Source organism: Schistocerca americana, chromosome 1 (genome assembly GCF_021461395.2).
Source record: "Schistocerca americana isolate TAMUIC-IGC-003095 chromosome 1, iqSchAmer2.1, whole genome shotgun sequence".
NCBI lineage: Eukaryota > Metazoa > Arthropoda > Insecta > Orthoptera > Acrididae > Schistocerca > Schistocerca americana.
The window spans coordinates 352430864-352450244 of NC_060119.1; the positions used below are offsets into that span (position 1 = coordinate 352430864).

Sequence of the window (19381 nt, forward strand, 5' to 3'; positions counted from 1 at the left end):
ATCGGAGGCCTTAGAACTTGAATGCACCTCGTACCTCACCATAATTGTACATAGATGATTATCATAATTACGAGGAAGGATAAGGAAAAGATTGCAAAACTTATAGGGGCATAATCATTACTACATCTGAGGGAAATCTGTACGTTCCAGTTATAAAAGAACTTCTGGTGTGTGCAGTTATAACAGTAGAAGAGCAGAGTGGCTCCACCGCAGGCCGATACTTCTTAAATAACAGATTTATTATAAAAGAGACAATTGAAAAAACAAGAACCGAGGGAAGAGGCTCACATACGATTTTCATAGACATACAAAAAGCGTATAACACAGTACCAGTAAAGAATCTCCATGGACAGCGTGATGAGAGCACAATAAATAAGGTACATGTTGTTGCAGTTACAAAAGTTGACGAGGGGTTAGAGACAGGAATTAAAATAGGAAACGAAATCTCCCGACTAATACGACCAACCAAAGGCTTTACACTCTGTTCATATATCTGAAAGAAGTTCTTAAAGAGTGCACTAAAAGGTATGAAAGAATGGTCTTACACATAGATAGCGACGAACGATCTATCATGTTTACTACTGGCCAATTGCCAAATAATATTGGCTGCAGTTGCCTATGAGTCATGGCAGAGTACACAATGAAGAAAATCTTAGCAAAATACAATAAGACAGGAATTACAAGAAACTTTTCTTGACCAAAGTATCTCTATATTGTAAGTAAACAATATTACATTATCGTAAATGAACTATTAATGCGTGTCAGAAACAAAAATACCTCAAAGTTATACTCTCAGATAACTTTTCCAGAAAAGAATAATAAGGCAGAGGAAAAGACAAACCAAACAAGCAACCAATTAGTTGAATTCCATCCTTTGGTCAGGTAAAATTAAGAGAAAGAAAAAAAGGTTGTACAAATCAATAATAGAAAAGTGTTTGTTTACGTGGAGGGGAATTCTGGGACACAACAAAACAAGATAGAAGACTTGAAGCCGTATACAGTAATTTTTTGATAAGAATTTATAGATTTTCAAAGCGAGAGAAGATCCCAAATAAAGGAATCAGAAATGAATGAAAACTCCCACGTACAACATAGAAGAGATGGCAAACGGCGTTCAAAATGGTATAGACATGTAGTGAAATTAGAGGATGAACGATGGCTGGCAAAAATACTGTATTGGCAACCTCTGCACCAGATAAAAAGAGAATCCTGTAAAGACTGGAAAAAATCAATTGGAGGAGGATGTGCAACGAAGAAATCTGAAAGATTTATATAAAGATCGACTGGTTTGGATAAGAGGTTATGAGAAACGGCCTAAAAAGTTGTGAAGAACTGAAAAAAATTCTCCTTTCAATAGAAACATTATTCGTTGTATCGATACCCGTGTGCGGTGGAAACTAAGAGGACAAAGGACGAAAGCCGAAGTGGTGCGGGCAGGCATCTAGTCTGTCACCTTATTCCGCTACACTAATACCGCTGATCGTAAGGATGGCTTTTTCTTGTGGTATTCAGTAGGTTCGTGAAACTGTGAACTTTGATTTCTCGGAAATCAGAGAGGCGAATTGTATTAGACCAGCCTTTGTTACAAGGGATCAAGGGATAGGGGAACAACTGAAGTCACTCAACAGAGGGAAAGCCATTGGACTGACGGGACACCAGTTCGACTCTGCACAGAGTGTTCGAAAGAACTTACCGCTCTTCTAGGAGCGGTGTACCATAGATCTCTTTGAGCGAAGCGTTCCTAATGATTGTAAGAAAAGCACAGGAATAAGAAGAGTCGTCGAACAGGCGCACAAAATTATAGGCCTCCATCTCTGATATCTGTCTGTTATAGAATTTTGGGACAAGTTTCACCAACACGTATTATGATTTTTCTGGAGACCAAAGATCTCCTTTGTAGGGATGAACGTTGGTTCCCAAAATAACGATCGTGTGAAAACCAATTCGCTCTGTTTGTCCATGAGCCCCAGAAAGCAGTATACGTGGGCACCCAGATACATGCGATGTTCCTTGACATCTGGAAGGCGTTAGATACAGTTCTAGTCTGCCGTCCAATGAACAAAATATGAAGGGATTGAATATCTAATCAGCTGTGTGTCAGGGCAGAACAGTGTGCCGAAAATACGAGGGCTTTTCGGAAATTAAGGTGCAGTGGGGTGCAAAATCCTAAAAAGCTTTGCACAGATGTGTTGGTCAGTGTCCCTAGAATGCCCGTCGATCGCGTCACGTCGTTCTTTTGAGTTCTGAACGCACAGCGAGCACGTAAACATGCTTAGAACAATAGTGTCTCCTGCCAAGTATGAGGATAGAGATATCGCCTGATGGCATGCAGCCCCCATAACATAACTGTCATACGTGTCCTTCTGTGTGACAGTTCTCGGCCGAACTTTGATGGGGCAATGAAGATGTTCCTGCACCGTTTTCGATGGGATGTGTTTGATCACCCACAATAGAGCCCGTAATTGACTCTCCCTGAGTTTCATCTTTGCTCACATGAACCGCCAGCTATGAAGACAACGTTCTGGCACAGGTAACGAGCTGTATACCAGCATAGAGAATGGGCTGTAAGCACAGGCGGTTTTCTTCTATGATGAGGGTATTGGAAAGTTGGTACAACGCAACGACAGATGTCTAAATCGGAGCGGTAACTGTGTAGAGAAGTAACTGGAAGGTGTAGCTAACTGTTGCAAATAAAACATTTTTGATTTTCACAGTGGTTTCGATTTTGTGATCGATCGGATATTACTTTCCGAGTAGGCCTCGTAGAACACAGCTTGTTATTCTGAGGGAGAGAAGCCTTCAGCCGTAATATTAACTTCGTGCGTGCCCCCATAGGTGTGTTATAGGAGCATTACTTTTCAAGATGTATATAAATGACCAGGTAGATAAAGCCGGAAGCTCATTGAGACTTTTCGCGGATGATGCTGTTGTATAAAAATAAGTCGAAACGCTAGAAAATTTTAGCGAAATTGAGGAAGACCTCCAGAGGATCGACGCTTGCTGCAGGGAGTTGCAATTGATCGCCGCCATAGATAAATGTAACGTACTGCGAATACATCGACAGAAACACGCTTTACTGCATGATTACACGATTGCAGAGCAATCACTGGAAGCAGTTGCTTTCATAAAATATCTAGGTGTATGCGTACGGAATAGCGTAAAATGGAACGACCACATGAAACTAACTGCGGATAATGGAGACGCCAGATTGCGATTGATTGGAATAATCCTCAGGAAATGTAGTCGGTCAGCAGAGAAATAGCATACCATTTACCCTGTCGACCAGTACTTGACTACAGACTAATTCAAAAAGAAAGAACAGCCAAAGCGAGCATCATGCGTCACTGGACAAACATTGAAACGGTAGTCCATTTCATTCGACAGGTATTAACAGATCCATTTTTATTGAATCGACAGCATCAAGAATTCTGTTTCTCAGACCTTGAAGATTAGCTGCTATGGGTGGGGGAAAGACTCTGTCTTTATGTACCCCCACAGAAAAAAATTGCAACGGCTGAGGTCTGATGACCTGGAAAGCCAAAGACAATTAACAAGGTTTTGTTGTCCACTTCTTCCAATCCATCGCTGTGGGATGATGTTGCTAAGGTGACACCGCATATCAAGGTGAGAGTGAGGCGAGGCGCCATCACGCATAAAAAATGAAATAATTGGAATATTCATGAATTTTGCAGCATCTCCAGGTATGATATTCCTGTCACAGTTTCCTCCGCAAAAAATGAAAGGTCCATAAATTTTGTAAACTGAAACAGCACAAAATGTTTTGGGTTTCGGTGAATCTCTTTCATGTTTGACGACAGCGGCGGCATTTTGTGTTCCCCAAATTCTTACATTTTGGCAATTTACTATCCCCAGTAGATGAAACGTCGATTCGTCCGAAAAGATGAGCTGTTCGAAAAAAGTGTCCTCTGCCATATCATGGAGAGCTGAAATGCAAAATCTTCTATTTCAGCCACCGGGACGCAATTGTAGCAGTAACTGAAACTTGTAAGGCTTCATATGCAGGCGTCGTTTCAGAAAACACCACACCGTTGTTTGTGAAAGTTGAAATTTCGCACGCCTTCTGGACTTCTCAGGGCTCGGTGTGAACGCGTCACGGATACGCTTGACGGTTTCATCAGATGTGCGCGACCGACCATTGCTCTTCCTTTTGCATATGCAACCAGCTTCCAAGAATTTTTATCCAGTCATAAATCTGCCTTTGTAAAGGCGTATTTTTGCTGAATGGACGGCAAAATGCACGTTGCACTTAAACAATGGATTGACTTCTATAAAATGGTTTCTTTTACATTGTAGTTGCCATGTTTCTGCAAACAAACAACAGCGCAGCTGTCAAAACTTTGATCCTTTCTCTACCCAGCGACATGCGCAATGAGTTTCTATCTTTTATATTTTGTCTGTAATAAATAGTTGGAATCTATTATTTCCTTTTGACTCACTCTGTATTGCCCATTAGTATGGAATTCCTAGCAGATAAAACTGACAGAGAAAATAGAGAAGATCCAAAGAAGAGCACCACGGTTCGTTACAGGTTCATTCAGTAAGGGCAAAAGCGTAACGGAGATGCTCAGCCGACTCCAGCGGCAGACGGTGCAGCAGTGGCGTTCTACTTCATGGTATGTTAAAGTTCCGAGAGCATACATTCCTATAAGAGTCAACCAATTTATTGCTTCCTCCTACGTATATCTCGCGAAAAGATCATCGAGATGGACGCGTGTATATTTGAAGGGTAGAAGGACGGATCCTCAAAAGTACAGACCAATATCCTTAACATCGGTTTGTTGCAGGGTTCTCGAACACATTCTCAGTTCGAATATAATGAATTTCCTTGAGACAGAGAAGTTGCTGTCCATGCATCAGCACGGCTTTAGAAAGCATCGCTCCTGCGAAACGCAACTCGCCCTTTTTTCACATGATATCTTGCGAACCATGGATGAAGGGTGTCAGACGGATGCCATATTCCTTGACTTCTGGAAAGCGTTTAACTCGGTGCCCCACTGCAGACTCCTAACTAAGGTACGAGCATATGGGATTGGTTCCCAAGTATGTGAGTGGCTCGAAGACTTCTCAAGTAATAGAACCCAGTACGTTGTCCTCGATGGTGAGTGCTCATCGGAGGTGAGGATATCATCTGGAGTGCCCCAGGGAAGTGTGGTAGGTCCGCTGTTGTTTTCTATCTACATAAATGATCTTTTGGATAGGGTGGATAGCAATGTGCGGCTGTTTGCTGATGATGCTGTGGTGTATGGGAAGGTGTCGTCGTTGAGTGACTGTAGGAGGATACAAGATGAAATGGTCAGGATTTGTGATTGGTGTAAAGAATAGCAGCTAACTCTAAATATAGATAAATGTAAATTAAAGCAAGCGCTTGACACAGTCACGTCGATTAAATATTTGGGCGTAACATTGCAGACCGAAATGAAGTGGGACGATCATGTAGTGGCAGTTGTGGGGAAGGCGGATAGTCGTCCTCGGTTGACTGTTAGAATTTTGGGAAGATGTGATTCATCTGTAAAGGAGACCGCTTATAAAACACTAATACGACCTATTCTTGAGTACTGCTCGAGCGTTTGGGATCCCTATCAGGTCGGATTGAGGGAGGACATAGAAGCAATTCAGAGGCGGGCTGCTAGATTTGTTGCTGGTAGGTTTGGTCATCACGCGAGTGTTACGGAAATGCTTCAGGAACTCGGGTGGGAGTCTCTAGAGGAAAGGAGGGGTTCTTTTCGTGAATCGCTACCGAGGAAACTTAGAGAAGCAGAATTTGAGGCTGACTGCAGTACAATTTTACTGCCGCCAACTTACATTTCGCGGAAAGACCACAAAGTTAAGATAAGAGAGATTAGGGCTCGTACAGAGGCATATAGGCAGTCATTTTTCCCTCGTTCTGTTTGGGAGTGGAACAGGGAGAGAAGATGCTAGTTGTAGTACGAGGTACCCTCCGCCACGCACCGTATGGTGGATTGCGGAGTATGTATGTAGATGTAGAAGATAAAATTAAAGATTTTCGAGTCCCCGCGGTTGCTTATCAGCAGTCGTCCTTCCGCCGACCATACGCGACTGGGATAGGGAAAGAGGGAAGCGACAGTGGCTCGAGTAACCCCCACCACCACATGCCGTAAGGTGCTTTGCACAGTGTAGATTAGATGTAGACATACACTACAGTTGTACGAAAGGTGAGAAAATTCTGTGCCCCGTTGGGCGTACGCTTCGGTCGTGAGTGGTGACCGCGCCTCGAGATCCCTGCGGGAGGCGGTGGCCGCACTCGTCCCAACAGAACGGCGGCCGGCAAAAACGCGGCCGGACGAGGAACCGGTCTTAATTCGAACGCTACTCCAGCCGCGGCCGGCCGGGGGCACAGCCACGGCTCGGCCAGAGGCAGTCGGACAGCACGAAACTCAATACGCGCCTTGCGCTCGACGCAGAAAACGAGCGCCGCTTAAGTTTCTGTGCTCGAAAAAAGACCACTTGTCCGCTCCCGTAATAGACAGATCGGGTTGCGTCGTTGTCCTTGACACAGACGGCCGGGAGAAATCGGAAGCCAATGAACTGGATAAGGCACGTGAGCCGTCGCATCTCGGACCGTGTCACGCAGAGTATGGGGTTCGTTCCTTTGCTTTCGTACAAATAAGGGTTGCTCTTTTAAACGGTTAGTTATGTTCGTCTTTGAGATTATGGGCAAAGGGATGTTTCGCAAAATGGATAAAATTTAGTAGCAGTTTAAGTACATTGCACAATTAAAGAAAGAATTTTACGCTACTATTAGGATTTTACTGTCAGTAGGCATTGTCCCCCTCACAAATTTCTGACTGTTGTAAAAACTGTACTTTCGTCAACGTCTCAAAATCTGTGTATTGGCTGCAAATACGCGCCCTTAATTACAATTTGGATAGATAAAAATTGCATGTCGATAGTGCCTTCCATGTCGTAAATATATGTGGTGCAAGCGTTAGGTGATTCACACTGTATACTCATGTTACTAGCGCGAGTATTTTTGTAAAACCTTTACTATCCAAGATCACATATAGGAAAACGGATATCTAGTTTCGACCGTTTCCGTTCATCTTCAGATCAGAATATAAGAACAACGTCCAAGACAAATGGGCACTTTGTCAACTGGAAGTTGAGGAAATGTCAACTTCGAACTCGTGGTAGTAACATGAGTATATAGGGTGATCAACTCAACGCTTGCACCACATATATTTCGGGCATGGAAGGCACATCGATACGCAATTTTCATCGAACCGAATTATAATTAAGGGAGCGTATTTGCAGCAAGTACACAGATTTTGAGATGTTGACGAAAGTACAGCTTTTACAACAGTCAGAAATTTGTGAACCGGACAATGCCTATTGATAGTAAAATCTTAAGAGTTGGTAAATGACAATGTCAATGCCGTTTGCTGCAGGAAGCTAGTGCAGGTAGTTTACAACTTGGCTCACTGTGAACACTGTAAACACCAATAGCTATTTGTTCCGCCCTATTGATTACGTGCTAGACAACGACTTTGTTTGTTTATATTGTGTTACGTGCACACTGCGATTATATTGCTATGGTCCTGTCAGTTATTGTTCAATAGTGGACATAGTAGGACGTACTTGGAAGATGATATTTCCCGAATGAGAAAAAATCAGATACGATTGTGCTTTATGGTGAATGTAGCAAGCATACTGTTTGTTCGTGTACCTCTGCACCGAAAGGTATCGTGATAGACATCATCCTCTTGAACCTCTCCAACCATTTCAGCCGCTTCTAAGAATACAGGTGATTTAAAACACCGTATTACTGCTGCCTGTGCTGCAATTCCCGCTGAAATGCTAAACGTGCAAAGCAATCGTTGCATGGCAGACTGCACGCTTCTACTGACGCTGGTGGTGGTAATTTCAGCCACGGGTATTGAAGGTACATTGGTCTATTTACTAGTTGTACATCACAGAGGTACTGTTTTCACCTTTTTGTGTCTTTCGTTTGCCTGTGCAATGTCCCATTTAACAACACGAGATATCCGGAGACATATTAACACCTGTGCAGGACTGCACATACGCACCAATGTGGGTTTCACATTCGTTTGTGCTACCACGTTAAACAAACAACTGTAGGTATTTACAGTGTTCAAACTACGATGCCTCGTAAACTACTTGCACTAGGTTCCTGCAACAAACACTGTTGACATTCTAGTTTAATCTACTTTGACTCTCTTACTGTCAGTAGGTATCTTTCCATTGCAATATTTATACAGTTTGTAAATAAATGAACATTTGAAACTCCTAAGACTATGTGTATGGACTGCAAAGGCGGGCCCATACCTACCATTGAAATCTGTGAAATCCGCATATCAATTGCTTTTTCCATCATCGAAATATTTGCGATGCAAGTTTTGGGTGATTCACTGTGTATAGTAAATGAAGACAAGAACTGTTATGGTACATTCGATGTGACATAGAAAAGAGCCATGCTGTCTGGTGACAGCAGCTCATACGGAGGCTTATGACCAATCGTTCTTCCCAGGAACCATTTGCGTCTGGAACTGGAAAGGGAAATAGTGACAAATCTACACGAAGCAGCCTCCGACACAAACCGATAGGCTGTTAGTGAAGTACTGATGTAGTAGTAGATACAGAGTAGCTAGCAAAATAACTAGACCACGCAGTTCTCACTTATGGACCGTACAAGGGAACGTATTCGGAGGGCTGTTTCGAGCAGAATGGCGGAACAAGAGGGCGCAGTGGAAAACCCTGTAGACTCGCATCCGGCCATCCAGATACAAGTTTTCTGTGACTTCCCTAAATCGCTTACGTCAAATGCCGGGGTCGTTCCTTTCAGGAGGGCACGGCCCATTTCCGTCCGTCCCTCCCGTTTTTTTTTTTTTTTTTTTTTTTTTTTTTTTTTTTTTTTTTTTTTTTTTTTGAGTCAGCGTTCAGCAGTCTTCTGACTGGTTTAATGCGAACCGACACGAATTCCTCTCCTGTGGCAACCTCTTCGCCTCTGAGTAGAAATTCCACCCAGCATCCTCAATTACTTGTTGGTTGTAGACCCATTTTTGCCTTTGTCTACTGTTTTTATCCCCTACAGCTCCATCTTTTACAATGGGGGTTTTACCTGACGTCTTAACACAGGTCCTATCATTCTGTCCCTTCTTCTTCTCAGTGTTTCGCATATGTTCCTTCCTTCGCCGATTCTAAGGAGGGCCTCCTCATTTTTTACCTTAACACTCCACGTAATTTTCAACATTATTCTGTAGCAGCATACTTCAGAAACTCCTATTCTCTTCTGTTCTGGCTTCTCTACCGTTCACCATTCACCATCATACAACGCTGTGTTCCAAATGTACATTCCGGAAATTTCTTCCCCGAATTAAGGCCTATGTTTGATACTAGCAGACTTCTTTTGACTAGGAATGCCCTCGTTGCTCTGCTAGTCTGCTCTTTGTTTTACTGGTATCGTCCGTCTTACGTTATTTTGCTTGCAGGGTAGGCTAATTCCTTAACTTCGTCTTTTTTGTGATCACCAATGTTGACGTTAACTTTCTCGCTGTTCTCATTTCTACTTTTTCTCATTACCTTCGTCTTTCTTCGGTTTACTCTCAGTCCGTATTCTACACTCAATAGAATGTTCATTCCATCCAACATATCACTTATTTCTTCTCCATTTCCGCTGAGGATAGCGATGTCATCAGCGCATCTTATAATTGATATCCTACCTCCCTGAATTTTAATCCCATCTAGAACCTTTCATTTATTTATGGCATTAATTCTTCGATGTATAGATTGAAGAGTAGTGCCGAAAGACTGCATTCCTGGCTTACCGCCGGCCGGAGTGGTCGTGCGGTTCTGGGCGTTGCAGTCTGGAACCGAGCGACTGCTACGGTCGCAGGTTCGAATCCTGCCTCGGGCATGGATGTGTGTGATATCCTTAGGTTAGTTAGGTTTAATTAGTTCTAAGTTCTAGGCGACTGATGACCTTAGAAGTTAAGTCGCATAGTTCTCAGAGCCATTTGACCCATTTGAACCTGGCTTACCCCCTTTTTAATCGGAGCACTTCGTTCTTAGTGTTCCAGTCTTATTTCTTCTTGTACTTATTATCATATCTTTCACAATAGCTTACTCATATTTTTCTCATAATTTTGCACCATTTTACACTGTAGAACCCTTTTTGCAGGTGGACGAATACTATGAAGGCGTCTTGATTTATTTTCAGTCTTGCTTCCATTATCAGGTGAACGTCAGGACTGTCTCTCTCATGTCTTTACGTTTCCTAAAGCCAAATCGATCCTTATGTAGCAGTTCCTCAATTTACTTTTCAGTATTCTGTATATTATTCTTGTCAGCAACTTGGATGCATGAGGTGTCAAGCTGCTTGTGCGCTAGTACTCGCACGTACACTTTGTGATCAAAAGTATCCGGACACCGCTAAAACCATACGTTTTCCATATTAGGTGCATTGTGCTGCCACTTACTGTCAGGTACTCCATATCAGCGACCTCAGTAGTCATTAGGCGTCGTGAGAGAGCAGAATGGGGCGCTCCGCGGAACTCAAGGACTTCAAACGCGATCAGGTGATTGGGTGTCACTTGTGTCATACGTCTGTATGCGAGACTTCCACACTGCTAAACATCCCTAGATCCACTGTTTTCTATGTGATAATGAAGTGGAAACGTGAAGGGGCACATACAGCACAAAGGCGTACAGGTCGATCTCGTCTGTTGACTGATAGAGACCGCCGATAGTTGAGGAGGGTCGTAATGTGTAATAGGCAGATATCTATACAGACTATCACACAGGAATTTCAAACTGCATCAGGATCCATTGTAAGTACGATGGCAGTTAGTCGGGAGGTGAGAAAACTTGGATTTCATGGTTGAACTCCTGCTCATATGCTACACATCACGTCGGTAATTGCCAAACGACGCCTCCCTTGGTGTAAGGAGCGTAAATATTGGACGATTGAATAGTGGAAATACGTTGTGTGGAGTGACGAATCACGGTACACAATGTGGCGATCCGATGGTAGGGTTTGGGTATGCCAATGCCCGGTGAATGTCATCTGCCAGCATGTGTAGTGCCAACAGTAAAATTCGGAGGCAGTGGTGTTATGGTGTGGTCGTGTTTTTCATGGAGGGGGCTTGCACCCCTTGTTGTTTTGCGTGGCTTTATCATAGCACAGGCCTACATTGATGTTTTAAACACATTCTTGCTTCCCACTGTTGAAGAGCAATTCGGGGATGGTGATAGCATCTTTCAACACTATCGAGCACCTGTTCATAATGCACGGCCTGTGACGGAGAGGTTACACGACAATAACATCCCTGTAATGGACTGGCCTGCACAGAGTTCTGACCTGAATCCTATAAAACACCTTTGGTATATTTTGGAACGCCGACCGCGCCAGGCCTCACTGATATCTTTTCTCAGTGCAGCACTCCGTGAAGAATGGGCTGCCTTTCCCTAAGAAACCTTCCAGCACCTGGTTGAACGTATGCTTGCGAGTGTGGAAGCTGTCATCAAGGCTAAGGGTGGGCCACCACCATATTGAATTCCAACATTACCGGTGGAGAGCGCCACGAAGTTGTAAGTCATTTTCAGCCAGGTGTCCGGATACTTTGGATCACATAGTGTATCTTAGGAACTGAACGGAAGATATTTTCTTGAAAGTCTGATGCTACGTCACCAGTCTCACAGATTCTGCACATCAACTTTAATAATCTTTTGGTTGCCACTTCCCCAAATGATTTTAGAAATTCTGATAGAATGTTATCTAGTGCTTCTACCCCATATAATCTAAAGTCTTCCCTAAATCGAGCTTGTGTAGTGACCTCGTGGTAACCGGAAAGTTACACTCAAAACTTCCTCGGCCGTCTTCTTCGACTAGGATGATTTCGTAGTGACTCCTCTGACTTGCAAATAGAATATGGGATCTTGGTGCCGCGATATATTACTGCATGTGAATCAGCTAACACAGTAATCTGTTCCCTACATGAGTTTGCTGCGTTGGATACAGTCCGAGAATAAATCCTAACAGTGTGCACTCGTTGATTCGTTGGTACCTGGATTAGCGGTTTGCTTATCTCATGTCTTCCAAAGATGTATCGTTGTACCAGGTGCAATTCGTCTCCATAAGTCGTGGCTGGATGTCCCAGAACGAATGGTCAATATTCAGTGATATGATGGGAACGATCATTCGAAGCAAAAAAGTCTAGTGAAATGAGCTCTAAAATGCATACGTTAAAAGATGTCATCACTTGCTCAGTAAAAGAAATGTGTTTCAAAGTAGCGAATATGAGAAAGGGCTCATAGCTCTTAAGCTATGCATTATAGAGCCGATCTTTACGAGACCTTTTTGCTTTTCCAATGTTCGTCTTTTCGCCTCCGTAGCGGAGCGGCAGCGTTACCGCCTACCACGCAAGGGGGGTTCAAATGGTTCAAATGTCTCTGAGCACTATGGGACTCAACTGTTATGGTCATCAGTCCCCTAGAACTTAGAACTACTTAAACCTAACTAACCTAAGGACATCACACACACCCATGCCCGAGGCAGGATTCGAACCTGCGACCGCAGCAGCAGCGCGGCTCCGGACTGGAGCGCCTAGAACCGCACGGCCACCAGGGCCGGCCGCAAGGGGGGCCGGGTTCCATTCCCGGCAGGGTACTACGTGTTGTGTGTCCTTCATCATCATTTTCATCATCATTGACACGCAAGTCGCCAAAGTGGCGTCAACTAAAAAGACTTGCAATATGGCGGCCGAACCCCGAAGGAGATATCCCGGCCAATAAATGCCATACGATCATTTCACGTCTTAGGATACCCCGTAGAGTTACGTTTGACAGTGAAAGCAAGTCTGATCATTGAATTCGCTACAACTTCTACTACAATGATGTTCAAACTCTTTGAGTTTAAAAAAAATGGATGCTATCTTCTTTATTTGTCCAGTTGCTTCAAGTGAGAAAAACTCTTATGTGAGGCAGTATGGCCAAATCAGTGCCTCGTTAAAGTCGGTAAAAGTCCATTAATTAATGTTACAGTCGTGATGTCTAATCATAAAGTCGACCACTGGATACTGTTGCACCTAATATCTCTGTGTTCCCTTTAGAGTCCTATAACAGCCATCCTACATGGCCCAAACACGTTTAACATTTATGTCAGCTAAAAAGCAATAACTAGTTCGTTCGCTAACGAGTTACGTGTCGCATCACCGATCACCGACCTGGACTGCTCCACGACCACTCCTAACCATTTCTCACTTATATGAATGCGTGGTGTCTGTTTTTTCAGGCATGTCCAAAAGAACTGACACATTCAAAAAACTGATTCGCTTCGATGGGCAACGAATCCACAACCTCCAGTGCATATGCTCGTTTACGTTCGACCTGCAGCGGGAATCTAAAATAACCGAGCACAGAGGACATGGACGGGGACTGAGGACAGGTGGCGCTAGGTGGGGATGTGAGTCGGCCGGGAAGCGTGCCAAGATAGTCTGCACATTTTGCGATAAACACAGTGTCCAGGTGGCACAGTGGTTAACGCAAGTGCGTGGTAGGCCAGAGATCCCGGGTTCGAATCCCGCTCAAGCATACATATTCACTCGTTGCCGCAGATTCAACATAAAACACCAAGCAGCTGATATCCTCAATTTCTTTCCTTTTCGTACTCCCCTCTCCACCTTCAGTTTTCACAATAAGTTTCTCACTTGCCTGCGCAGGCATATTTCCGTCAGAAATTGGCCAAATCCGCTGACATGTTAATCTGATTCATTTCTTTATCTTCCGAAACTTATTTTTCAATAACAATCTAGAAAATATTGAGTAAATCTTCCGGTACAGTCAGTTTGATTTTTTCAAAAGATATTTATTGATTATTGTCACTTGAAATTGTGCGTATTACCACCAGTTTTGTACGGGTGTTTCTAGGTATGTCGTAGCTAAGGGGCTATGTCTACCACAGACTGAAACTTTCTCACATTCCGGGTAGCTGTACTGTGATTACCTTCACGTCACTTTGGCGAGATTACGTCGGAGAAAACAGTACAATGAGGTGACAAAAGTCATGGGATACATCCTAATACCGTATCGGACCTTCTTTTTCCCGGCTTAGTGCAGTCACTCGTTGGACGCCCCCTGCGGAAATAATGAGGCATGCTTCTTCCGCAAACAACTGTGGCCCGTTGAGACGGCGCATTGTCATCCACAAAAATTCCATCGTTGTTTGGGGAAATGAAGCCCATGATTGGCTGCAAATAGTCTCAAAGTATACACTGCTGGCCATTAAAATTCCTACACCACGAAAATGACGTGCTACAGACGCGAAATTTAAAGGACAGGAAGAAGATCCTGTGATATGCAAATGATTAGATTTTCAGAGAAATTGGCGCTGGTGGCGACACCTACAATGTGCTGACATGAGAAAAGTTTCCAACCGATTTCTCACACACAAACAACAGTTGACCGGCGTTGACTGGTGAAACGTTGTTGTGATGCCTCGTGTAAGGAGGAGAAATGCGTAGCATCACCTTTCCGACTTTGATAAAGATCGGATTGTAGCCTATCGCGATTGCGGTTTATCGTATCGCGACACTGCTGCTCGCGTTGGTCGAGATCCAATGACTGTTAGCAGAATATGGAGTCGGTGGGTTCAGGAGGGTAATACGGAACGACGTGCTGGACCCCAACGGCCTCGTATCACTAGCAGTCGAGATGACAGGCATCTTATCCGCATGGCTGTAACGGATCGTGCAGCCACGTCTCGATCCCTGAGTCGACAGATGGGGACGTTTGCAAGACAACAACCATCTTCACGGACAGTTCGACGACGTTTGCAGCACACGGCCTATCAGCTGGGAGAGCATGGGTGCGGTTACCCCTGACGCTGTATCACAGGCAGGAGCGCCTGCGATGGTGCACTCAACGACGAACCTGTGTGGACGAATGGCAAAACGTCATTTTTTGGGATGAATCCAGGTTCTGTTTAAAGCATCATGATAGTCGCATCCGTGTTTGGCGACATCGCGGTGAACGCACATTGGAAGCGTGTATTCGTCATCGCCATACTGGCGTATCACCCGGTGTAACGGTATGGGGTGCCATTGGCTACACGTCTTGGTCACCTCTTGTTCGCACTGACGAGATTTTGAACAGTTGACGTTACATTTCAGATGTGTTACCACCCGTGGCTCTACCCTTCATTCGATCCCTGCGAAACCCTACATTTCGTCAGGATAATGCACGACCGCATGTTGCAGGTCCTGTACGGGCCTTTGTGGATACAGAAAATGTTCGATTGCTGCCCTGACTAGCACATTCTCCAGATCTCTCACCAACTGAAAACGTCTGGTCAATAGTGGCCGAGCAACTGGCTCGTCACAATACGCCAGTCACTACTCTTGATGAACTGTGGTATCGTGTTGAAGCTGCATGGGCAGCTGTACCTGTACACGCCATCCAAGCTCTGTGTGACTCAATGCCCAGGCGTATCAAGGCCGTTATTACGGCCTGAGGTGGTTATTCTAGGTACTGATTTCTCAGGATCTATGCACCGAAACTGCGTGAAAATGTAATCACATGTCAGTTCTAGTATAATATATTTGTCCATGAATACCCGTTTATCATCTGCATTACTTCTTGGTGTAGGAATTTTAATGGCCAGTAGTGTATTTCCAGTCAACGATCGGTTCATTTGTACCGGAGGATCCAGTCCATTTCATGTAAACACAGTCCACAGCATTATCGAGCGACCACCAGCTTGCACAGAGCCTTGTCGGCAACTTAGGTTCATGGCTTCGTGGGATCTGCGCCACGCTCTGACCCTATCATCAGCTCTTACCAACTGAAATCGGGACTCAAACGATAACGCCACGATTTGACAATCGTGTAGGGTCCAACCAATATGGTCACGAGCCCAGGCGATGTACTGCTGGGAAAATCACTTGCTTTGGTCGTCTGCTGACATAGCTCATAAACGCCAAATTTCACCGCACTGTACTAAAGGATACGTCAGTCGTACGTCCCACATCAGTTTATGCCGTTATTTCACGCAGTTTGCTTGTCTGTTAACCTACGCAAACACCACTGCTTTCAGTCATCAAGTGAAGGCCGTCAGCCACTGCATTGTCCGTGGTGGGAGGCAATGCCTGAAATTTGGTATTCTCGGCACACTATTGACACTTTGGATCTCGGAATATTTAATTCCCTAACGATTTCCGAAATGCAATGCCTCATGCCTCTAGCTCTAACCACTATTTCCACGTTCAGCGTGTGTTAATTCCCGCCTAGCGACGAAAATCGTGACGGAAACCTTTTCATAATAATCATCTGCGTACAGACAACAGTACCGCTAATGCACCGCCCTTTTACATCTTGTGTACGCGATACTACTTCCATCTGTAGATATGTATATCGCTATCCCCTGATTTTCGTCCCCTCAGTGTAAATCACGACCTGCAGCGTGATATAAACGCCGCAAGCTACGGACCTCATCATCATCATCATCGAGAGACGGCGCCCGGCGCTGATGCGGCCGGCGGCACGAAGGACGCGCCGCGTGACGGCAGCGCCGGCAGGCGGCAGCAGTGACAGCGGCGGCGCGCGCCGCCACCCGGATGCTGCGGACGCCCACGGCCCGCCGCGGCTCGCGGCCACAGGCTCACCGGCTTCTGGGCTCCCAGCCGCCCCACCACGTTCAGAGAGTGGCGCTGGTTTAAACGACGAGCACCACGACAGAACTTTGCTGTTTGCGCACGAAACAAGTGTGGTGACCCCTCTTCTGTCCTTACGACGTCTACTCCGTGAGTAGCAGATTCCACGAGATCCTCAGATCCAGCTCCACAATTAAAGACAGCCCATCCTGCTTGTGACTGAAATGGGATGCGTGATCAGACTCAGTTAGGACTGCGCTCTACCAAAAGTACAGTTTGGTAGTTTTGATGTACTAAATAAATAATAATAATAATGATGTCGTGTGACTAGGGCCTCCCGTCGGGTAGACCGTTCGCCGGGTGCAAGTCTTTCGATTTGACGCCACTTCTGCGACTTACCGTCGACGGGGATGAAATGATGATGATTACGACAACACAACGCCCAGTCCCTTAGTGGAGGAAATCTCCAACCCAGCCGGGAATCGAAACCGGCTCTTAGGATTGATGTTCTGTCGCGCTGACCACTCAGATACTGGGGGCGGACACCACATAAATGATGTAGTCATTGGTAGGGTTACCGGTAGTATTGGTAACATATGGTAGGAAAAGAAACGTAAATGAATGTGGAAGAGAGAAACTAGGAGCCATAGACTTCTCTTTATTTGTTTGTTCGTTTGTTTGTTTGTTTTGCTCATAATTAGAATCGCACATCATTTACTGCGGATTTTGTATTCTTGTGGAACATAAATTGCACTTTGTAAGTAATAAAAATAAATTGATCGAGTAACTTCTGTGCTTTTATGTAACCAATGGAATTACTTTTGATGCAAGTACGGCTTACATGAACAATATATTTAATTATTGCTGTTATTTTGTACTAAGAAGAGCTTCCTTCGACTGGGTCAAAGGGAAGAGTTTCCTGTTATTGTTGATAAATGCGAAAGTTGCTTATGAATAAGACAAAAATGTTTTATATAAGTTCGACAAAGTGTTGAAGCGGTATTTGATATAGTTTTTTTGCGTTTTTTATTTTTACCTCTTTGTTGAGGAAATTGGGTTTTTAGCGCTGTGTGATAAATCTGTATTGTTTTCTTTATTATTTATTACAACATCCCTCTGTTTCACGTTAAAAATCAATAAATTTTCAATAAAATCTAAATTAAATATTGACAGTTTCAATTTTGTTGTAAATACTGTTTATTTTTTAAGTAGCAGACGGTCTGATAATTACGTAGTACACAAATGTTCCATAGATTACCTGGCACTTTTACATCCTCACACAGTTTCTAGACAATCCACCATTCCGGATTTTAAGAGACTGTAGCAAGACACTGCCAACGGCCTTGCCGCAGGGGTAACACCGGTTCCCGTCAGATCACCGAAGTTAGGCGCTGTCAGGCTGGGCTAACAATTGGATGGGTGACCATCCGGTCTGCCGAGTGCTGTTGGCAAGCGGGGTGCACTCAGCCCTTGTGAGGCAAACTGAGGAGCTACTTGAATGAGAAGTAGCGGCTCCGGTCTCGTAAACTGACACACGGCCGGGAGAGCGGTGTGCTGGCCACATGCCCCTCCATATCCGCATCCAGTGACGCCTGTGGGGTGAGGATGACACGGCGGCCGGTCGGCAACTTTGGGCCTTCCAAGACCTGTTCGGACGGAGTTTAGTTAAGTTAGTAAGACACTGCTCGCATGTGCAACCAAAGTGATCGTTATGACGTAACGCCCGACAGGTATGCGACACATGTAACATATAGGTAATGGGGGTACCACTTAATTTGACCAAAGCTTCTAGGAAAAGTACCGTAGTGTATGCTTGCTTATGGTGGTCTGCGGTAGCTTACGGTAGTTTCAAATCAAGTCTCGGTCTTTTCACGTCATTAAATCGCGAGGAAAAGGGAGGAGGGCACTTGAGTATCACAGCTTAATTTAAACTAATTTTAATTATTAATGGAAACCACTTCAACTGTATTATTATGCATTTGTTGTGTTCTGACCAACTTCCATCTTAGAACATCTATAGGTTACCGAGTTGTACTAAAGTGATGATGTAACTGGTCTGGTTGTCGTATGTTGCGTAGCCTAGACAGTCTACTGTATGCAGCATTATGCGCCTGCTCGCCATACTTCCGCATGACTGTTGGCGGAATGTTTGTGTTCATTGTTTTTAGATTTTTTTTAACATTACGTACGACAAGCTGAGCATTTGTATGATAACTTTAGCACAACTCGGCCGTCTGAATACGTTATAAAAACGAAACTGGCCATAACACAATAAAAGTTTAATAATATGGCTGAAATGGTTTTCATAAGTCATTAAAACTAGCACAACAAGAAATTTTTTTACGTACTCTGAACTACCTCTCAAGGAAATGGATCGATGTGACATATATCTCGAATTTTATTTCCATTGAAAGAAAACACTTACTGAACACAGTGACTGAATACCATCGCTGCAACACTGACGCCATCTACTTTTGCCGAAAAATGATAACGTGCGGATTGTACGCAGTTATACTCAGTATTGCACACAATAGTTCATAGAATAGTAGCAACCTCCATTTCCGTGTCAGCTACGAATTTCTCTACAACATTAGTGACTAATATCGCATTTCCTCCATATTTTTTCTTAAAATGACTATCTTAATCTTCTCACATCGAATTCTGCATGGTTTCTCCCAAGTGCAGCTCTAAATCTTTCAAATCGTGTTTCTAAAAACGCTTTTTCTTGTTTAAGTTTC

The 19381-nt window shown here is 44.2% G+C and overlaps 1 protein-coding gene and 1 pseudogene across 1 annotated transcript in view; both read left to right on the forward strand.

The window, feature by feature from the left end:
• LOC124550602 overlaps positions 1–19381 on the forward strand; it is a 1053220-nt gene that overhangs the window by 50508 nt on the left and 983331 nt on the right. The gene's annotated exons all lie outside the window — the stretch shown is intronic.
• Positions 17977–18094, forward strand: LOC124555181 (annotated as a pseudogene).